This window comes from Pelodiscus sinensis, chromosome 30, assembly GCF_052426305.1.
Source record: "Pelodiscus sinensis isolate ZL-2025 chromosome 30, ASM5242630v1, whole genome shotgun sequence".
Lineage (NCBI taxonomy): Eukaryota > Metazoa > Chordata > Testudines > Trionychidae > Pelodiscus > Pelodiscus sinensis.
The window spans coordinates 9,645,107-9,653,050 of NC_143081.1; the positions used below are offsets into that span (position 1 = coordinate 9,645,107).

At 55.4% G+C, this 7,944-nt stretch overlaps 1 pseudogene; it reads right to left on the reverse strand.

The window, feature by feature from the left end:
* Positions 1 to 6,404: 6,404 nt before the first annotated feature.
* On the reverse strand, positions 6,405 to 7,194 carry LOC142821366 (immunoglobulin heavy variable 1-8 pseudogene; annotated as a pseudogene).
* Positions 7,195 to 7,944: the final 750 nt, after the last annotated feature.

Sequence of the window (7,944 nt, forward strand, 5' to 3'; positions counted from 1 at the left end):
TCACTGGAGCAATGGGCCTCTGTCACCAGCCAGGCTGCCTCCCTCAGCTCCTCCAGTTCAGCCCCCCTGAACTCCAAAGCCCATACGTGTCTCTGAGGGCCAGGAGCTCCTTGCATCAAATGCATGTGTACGCCACCCACCCACAGGGCAGGTATCATACATGCTACACGGAGTGCAATAAACAGGAGAGCCCCCACTCTGCTGCTGGGCTTCCACCTGCATCCTCTCCAACAGCTACCTAGGCTATTGAGAGGGTTTTTATTTAAATCAGGAAGTTCTGATTATAGTTTAGTTGAAAGGTTTTTAAGAATAGCACTTGTACTTCGCCCATATCTGCTCCTCCTCCACCTGGGGAACTCCCTCTGGAATCTCCCTGTTTGCTGCCCCTGTTCGCAAAGCTCCCTGGTCACTGACTCACTGCTTTATAAAGCCCTGGCCTTTCTGATAGCCCCGCCCCTGACTAAGGCTCACCCAATGAACAGAGGCTTCCAGATTTCAGACCTTCACATCTTCCAACTGCCGGCCACAGCACACAGTCCTTCAAACAAACGAACAAACACAAGCTCAGCACACAGCAAGTAACCCCCAAACACAAACACTGTTACCTGATGGGGTGGCTGTGTATATTAATTACCTACCAATTAGCCTAATTAAATTCTTAAGAAGATTAAGGTGCGACTCCAAACTCCGCATCTGTCACCGGTTTTTGTTCTTTACCCTTAGATATGGCGCATAAATAAAAACTGAACAATTTGGATAAGGGTTATAACAACTAGACTATATTATATAGTGTATCTCAAACAAGCAAGGGGGCAGTCCCCTCAAACACTTATAACTTTACCAGAGTCTAATGGCGCTGAGGCAATGGTTGTGACAATGGCAACCTCGATCCATCGGCTAATTGAAAGCCTCGGGAGAGGAGCAGACAAGAGGTCCCTCGAAGCGCTGGAATCGGGAGCGATGTGTTCCCCTTCCGGGAAGACCTTCGGCCTCTTCCTGCACTTCAGCGCAGCTGGAATGGTGATAGACGCTAGACTCTAAATTAACCTATCCTACACTTAACCTAAAATAATACCCTTACTAACTCGCGATGCACCCGCCGACCAGATACAACGACGGCCGACCGATGCTGCCTGATGGACAGACTCAACGACGAGGTCTAATCTATCTAAAATCTAAACTGTCTAATCTAAACCTAATGAAGTAAAATTATCAGAGTATAAGGCCAAGCCTTCCGCTTGGATTAACTTGTAGATGATGCTTAATATCACTCATACGACCCGGCACAAGACGTTAGACCACACACATACACCCTCTCATGCATGCACTAGTCTAACCTACACCTAGCCTGACACCCCAACGCAACAACCAAAACTGGCGCTGCTCAGGTCTTTATAGGTTAGACTCATGCATATGCATGAGGGTTCTGGTTTGAAGTGATTGGTCTGTACAAGATGCTCTTTTGCATAGCTTTAAAATGATTGGTTGTGGGACATATTAATTACATATTCATGAAACAACAACCGTTCCTATGAATATTCATTGAGCTAGCAGTTTAAGCTGATGAATATTCATTTACAGTTTGAATTTTAAAATGGAACAAGTCAGTATATAAGTCAGAAGTCAATACATAAGTCATCAATGCGATGTTCTTACAATAATAATAATGTATATATATATATATCTCCACACTCAGCCAACATAGATACAAAGTTACATTAGGCTCACTACCATCATAACATAACAATTAAACATAATTAATGATCATCCTAGTTTTCAATTAATACAGTTCTGTTTACAACACACACACTACAGACAGCCACTTACCTCAAGGTTCCCGTACTTGCTTCTCCTTTACCTGGAAAACTCCCTCTCGAAACGCCCTGTTTGCTGCCCATTCACAAAGCTGGATGGAGCGAACTGCAGCTTCCAAGTCTCTGGCGTATCCCATGTCTGGCTGGGGCAGCAAATCCTTCCTGGCTTCTGGGCTCTGGGGCAGGGGAAGGTGCCCTCATGGTGCTTTTATATCCCTGGACCTTCCCACACTGGAGTGGGCCCCATGAGCCAGTGGCCTATCTCTGTCTGTCATGCAAGTAGCCGTGCCCCTCCCCCTCAAAGGGGGATGCTGACAGCACCTGGGAAGGGAAGGGCAGGGCAGGGCAGGGACCAGGCCTTGCTCACCACAGGGACCCCGCAGGAACACTCCTGGCATCTCCCCCTGCAGCCAAGGGCCCAGTGGGTGAGCCAGGGAGGGGGCACCAGGATGCCCCCTAGTCCGGCCCTGCTAAGGGGGGGGGCCCAACCCTGATCCCCCTCCCTCCCGGGCTGTGCAGCCTCTGCCTTGCAGGGGCTGCTCCCTGGGGATGGGGCTTTCCCCAGGTCGGTGAGGCCACTGTGAACAGAAAGGAAAGGCTGTAAGCAAGGGGACGGGGCTCTGTGGAGGGGGCGGGGCCAGCTGGAGAGCAGGGTGGAGTCTCTCTCATCCTGCCCCGGGACCAGCGGGGAGCCAAGGGGGCTGCGTTCAGCAGTGGGCTGGGTTTGCATGGCCCTGGCTGCTGCCAGCCCCTCCCACCACCACCACCACCACCACGTAGGGGCGGTGGCTCATGGAGCTGGGCAGAACAGCAGAGCAGTCACTAGCCATGCTGGAGCCAGGGCCGGCTGGTCCGCAGGGCACATGCAGAGCTCACTGGCCTCTTGCCCCAAGACTTGGCCACAACCTCCCCTGCCTCTGGCTTTACCCCATGGAGAGCAGCTCCGGGCGCTGTGGAGAGGTCCCTGGCAGGCTCCATGGGACCACACTTCGGGGCTTCCTGCATGCTGGGCCCTTGGCGCCACTCAGGGAGAGCCAGAGGCTGCCCAGGGGATGTGGAGTGGCCCCAGCTTGGGGCTGGGCCCTGCTGCTCGGCCCATGGACGCTGGCCCTGCCCAGGGCTGGGAAATGCTTGGTGGCAACAGGGCCCACCACCTCCCCACATCCCTGCTGGCACCACAGGGCGCAGGCCATGGCCAGGACAGCGCAGGGCTGAGGTTCTGGGGCCCTGCAGGGCTGCATGCACCTGGGTCCCCATAGCCTGGGATGTGGTGCTGGTGCTGCTGCTGTTACTCAGCCAGCAGTGCCAGGCAGTGGAACAGGGGGCGGTGGTGTCTGTGCAGTTTGGGTGGGTGAGGAGCCCAGGGTTGCCAGGTGTCTGGTATTGACCCGGACAGTCCGGTATTTTTGCCTCCTGTCCGGTAAGAAAAATTCCCTGCCAGCAAATGAAAATACCGGACACCTGGCAAACCTACGACACGCTCAGCAACTGGGCCCAGGCCCCGCCTCCTGCTTACCTGGTTCTGCAGAGAAGCTGCCTTCTGGCTCAAGAAAACAAGATGGCCACCAGCAAAAGGCCTGCAGACCTGAAGCAAGAGGAAGCAATGCCTTCCCTGGGTCTTAGTGCTCAACCTCTTCCTATTCCTATTCTGACTGCATGCACTTCAAGGGGCCATGCTGTTTTAACGCTGTGCACAGATGGGCCATAGGGAGGACCAGCGGGCAGGGGTGTCTGACTCATCAGACAGGCCAAAATAACCATTTCAGACTCTGGAACAGCTCCTGGCTGGGCGGGGGCAGCTGCCAACTCCTCCTGCTCCCAGGGACGTGTGTGTGTGGGGGGGGAGCTGTCTGCGGAGCTGGGTCGCACTGCGCCCATGAGTGGGGGGAGATGGGGACTGGCGGGAGGAAAGGATGTCTAGCAGGCGGGTCGCTCTGCCCCCGGGTGTGGCAGGAAAGGGGTCTGGGCTCCCCCCGGAGGAGAGACCGCACCACCCCCAGCCTCTCTCTGGGCGGGGCAGGAGGGTGGAGCAGCAGGATACCCGGGCGCCATGGCCAGGCGTTGCCCTTTGCCTCCCTGGCAATGAGCTGCCACCACGCGTGCCACTGGCTAACGGAGCCGCTCGTGGACTCGCAGCGAAGGGCAGCAGCAGAGGCGGCTCCAGCAGGTAAAGCCAACAGTGGCAGATATACGGCAGGGCGAGTGGGGCTGGTGCGGGCCTTATTGAAGCGTGGGGCCCAGGGCAGCCGCCCCACTTGCCCTGCCCTATATCCGCCCCTGCTCCAGAGCCCTGCTCTGCCCCTCTCCTCCACCCTCCAGCCCCCTCTGCCGTTCCCTCTTCAGCCCCTTAGGGCTCCAGAGTGACCAGGGACCCAGTTGCTCTGGTGTCCCAGGCCTGGCCCTGCTCTCACTCAGCCTGGGATGGACAGAGGGTCCCTGCACTGGGCCCACAGAGTCTCTCACCTGGCTGAGCCCCTTGCCCCGGGCAAAGATCAGCTGCAGAGTGGCCAGGGTTGTTCTCACAGCCAGTCTCCCCACCACGCCCCCCCAGAGGGAGCCCCTAAGGCAGAGGGGAGCAATGTCACTCTGAAGGAGCCTCCAGGGGTGTGCTGGGATAGGGGGGCACTCAGCATGGGGTGGGGGGGTTCAGCCTGGCGGTTCCCTGCAACGCGCTCTGTGGGTGGGTGTATCTGTGGGTCTCTAGGGTAGGTCAGCGCGGGACGCTGGCAGGAGAGCTCCATGGGGAGAGGTCGGCTGCAGGGAGAACTCAGCCCCAGGGGAGTGCACAAGCCACACAAGCATCATCCAGAGAGAATTAGTAACCTGCCCCAGCCCCGTGGGAGCAAACCCAATAACTGAGCCCCAGACATAGTAAAATCAGCCTCCTGAGATGAGGTTTACCTGGGTGGTCAACAAATGCCTTTGATGTCTCCACCCGCGTCTCCAGACTATCACGCTGAGCCGACAAACAGCTGATCAGCTGTTTGTTGGCTCAGCGCGGCAGCCATGTAAATTTAAATGAAGCAGATGTAAATTTAAAATTTTTCTGTGAAAAGCATTTTCGGAAAAGCGCGTCTAGATTGGCAGGATGCTTTTCCGGAAAAGCACTTTTTCTGGAAAAGCATCCATGGCCAATCTAGACGTGCTTTTCTGCAAAAAAAGCCCCGATCACCATTTTCGTGATCGGGGCTTTTTTGCGGAAAACAGAACTATGCTGTCTACACTGGCCCTTTCGGGCAAAAGTCTTTTGGAAAAAGACTTTTCCCCGAATGGGAGCAGCATAGTTTTTCCGGAAAAGCACTGATGATTTTACATGAGATCGTCAGTGCTTTTCTGGAAATTCAAGCGGCCAGTGTAGACAGCCGGCAAGTTTTTCCGGAAAATCAGATGATTTTCCAGAAAAACTTGCCAGTGTAGGCACAGCCTCAGAGTCCAGATTAAATTCACCAACTTATTATAAAAGTTAACTTGTCAAATGCAGGAAATGACAACAACAATAACCAACCAATAAAGTTCAGCCCCCACCCCAAACAAAAGAAAAGATGGATAGCAAGATCCCCAATACACACAGCTAGGGTGACCCCCCGTCCCTTTTTTAACAGGACAGTCCTGTAGTTAAGTCCCCTGAAAATGTCTTGACGGGCGAATTGTCCAGTATTTGCAGCTCGTGGGCTCCCCCTGCTGGTCAGCTGGTGTCTCCTGCTGGCGGCTGGCAGGTGGGTGCGATTATTGCAGGAATATGTCACTGAAGCCGGTAGTGTTTTTAGGACAGAAACTGAGAGACTAGATCTGAGACCCCCTGGCCGGAGGCTGACACAACGGAACGGGGCTCTTGGCTTTAGCTGCCTCCCAGCCTGACTGCTCCCGTTTTAATTCTGTGCTCTCAGGAAGCGTCTAAAGCGAAGCAGGCAGGGCCCCACCCTGGAGCCGCCCCTTTTTAAAAGTGTCTCCACTTGAGCAACCAGAATTGGAACCAAATCTCCCTGGTGGCCCTGCTGGCGGTAAGAAGAGCGCCTGGGAGCCCAGAATCAGCGAGACCTTTTCCAGGGCTGCCCCTGGCTGGAGCGCACAGCGACCAATGCCCGGCTGTTCTGTTCAGCACCGCTCCTCCCCTCCCCGCTCCGCCCTCCCTCCGGAGCCCCACCCGTGTAGCGCCCTTTGCCCGGGGCGCGCTCTCCAGCCGCAGGCGCGTTCCAGGAGCCTGTGAGTGACTGGCACGTCCCCTCGCTGCCGGTTGGTTAAAAGGCGTCACCAGCCAGGGCCAGTCCCCCTCTGGAGCTGTGCGTAAGCGAGGGGGCAGGGACTTGGGGGCGGGTCCGGTCCTGGGAAAGACCCACATTTCTTGCTGCTTATTTTAGCCAGCTCCAGGTTCTCCAGCGGCTGCGATGGCTCCAGTTGGAGTTGACTGAATCCCAGGAACGGAGTCGTAGCCTGAAAAGTGATTTAAGCACTTAGGGCTCTAAATCCCTTTTGCTGTCTCTGATTCTAAGTCACGGGGGGGGGGGGGGGGGGGAGATAATTACCCGGGTTCACAGGGGAAACCACTGGCCAGAGTGAGTGAGGAATTAGCAGGAGCCCTGGGTTCTCTCACTAGGGTTTGTGAAGGGCTGTAGCTGCGGTTTGTGTCACTGTGTATCGAGCGCAGTAATACGTGGCGGTGTCATCGGCTCGCAGGCTGCCCAGCTGCAGCCAGGCCGTGCTTATGGAGTTGTCCCTGGTGATGATGACTCGCCCCTGGAAGGCCGGGACGTAGCCAGTGCTACCGCTACTCGGAGTGATGTATCCCACCCACTCCGGTCTCTCTCCCGGAGCTTGCCGGAACCAGTTAATATCATTGCTGGTAAACGAGTAGCCGGAGGTTTTACATGTCAGCTTCACGGACTCTCCGGGCTTCTTGATTTCGGCCCCAGACTGAGTCAGCTGGATCTGGGAGCTGGCACCTGTTAATCATAAAAACACAATTAATTCCCGTCTGTCCCCACCTTCCCAGGTTTACCCAAGACCCTCTGTTCCCCTCCTCACAGCAGAAGCTGATCTGCTTGTGTCAAAAGGAATTTACCCGCACCACCCTGCTGTGCACCATTTTTCAAGGGGGAAACGTAGTCAGGAAGGTTTTTCAGAGTGGTCTCTGGATTTTAAACATCCAGTTCTTATTAAAAATTATGAATCTGGGTATTAAAATCATCTTGACGGCTTCAAAATCCCAACCTCCGTGACTTGTTCAGAGTCAGAGAATTTACAATCCTGAACCGCAGCCGCTTTGGCTTAGCTTCAAATCCATCTTCCCGCCCCTGGCCCAGCTGTACTGAGCAGCTGCCAGGGAATCCATCCACCTACCTGGAAAAGCTGCCAATAAGAAAAAGACGCCCAGACAGAACATTTTCAGCCTCAGAACGGTGACGGGGAAGCAGCGACCTTTTTTCTGCTGGCAACTACTCAGGCAGGGCCGCTTGTTCGCCTTTATCACTCAGTTTCCTTCTTCATTTGCATGTGGGCACCGCTACGTCACTTGACTAAACCTCAGCGTCACCCGCCTGTACAAATAGCCGCCGGGAGAACTGAGCGGGGCGCGGTCCTGGCGGGCACTAAACACACGAATGAAATTCGGGTCCCGATCCCGGCAGACACTGAAGCACGTGGACATGGGTCTGAGCTCGGAGTTAACTGGGGGACTCAGCAGGAAGATTCCTCCTATTGTGAACTCAGAATGTAACAGGCGATAGGAAGGAAACTGACAGAACAGAACCGAGGGCTCCCCCCGCCCGGGTGAAATGGACCCGAGCGCTGCGGCTGCCAAACCCTCCGAGGGGCCCTGGGCGCTGCCCTTGTGCTGACGGGGAAGGGGGCGGAGCGGTCGGACCCTCCCTGGGACAATCCAGCCCTGGGCGCTGGGGCGGGAATTCCCGGAGCCTGTGCCCAGGGTCAGTCTGCGGGAAGAAACGCTTCGTGCTCCCACGCGACACTTTGCTCCCCCCTTGTGACACTGCCCTGTTGGTGCGCGTGGGAACAATTTCTCTCTGGTACCAGTAGCCTGGAACCTTTTCTAAGGTCACTGATTAGCGCAATTGGCAGAGCATCAGGCTTTTAACCCGAGAGCCAAGGTGTCCGGGCAGGTGGCTTTTAACTTTCC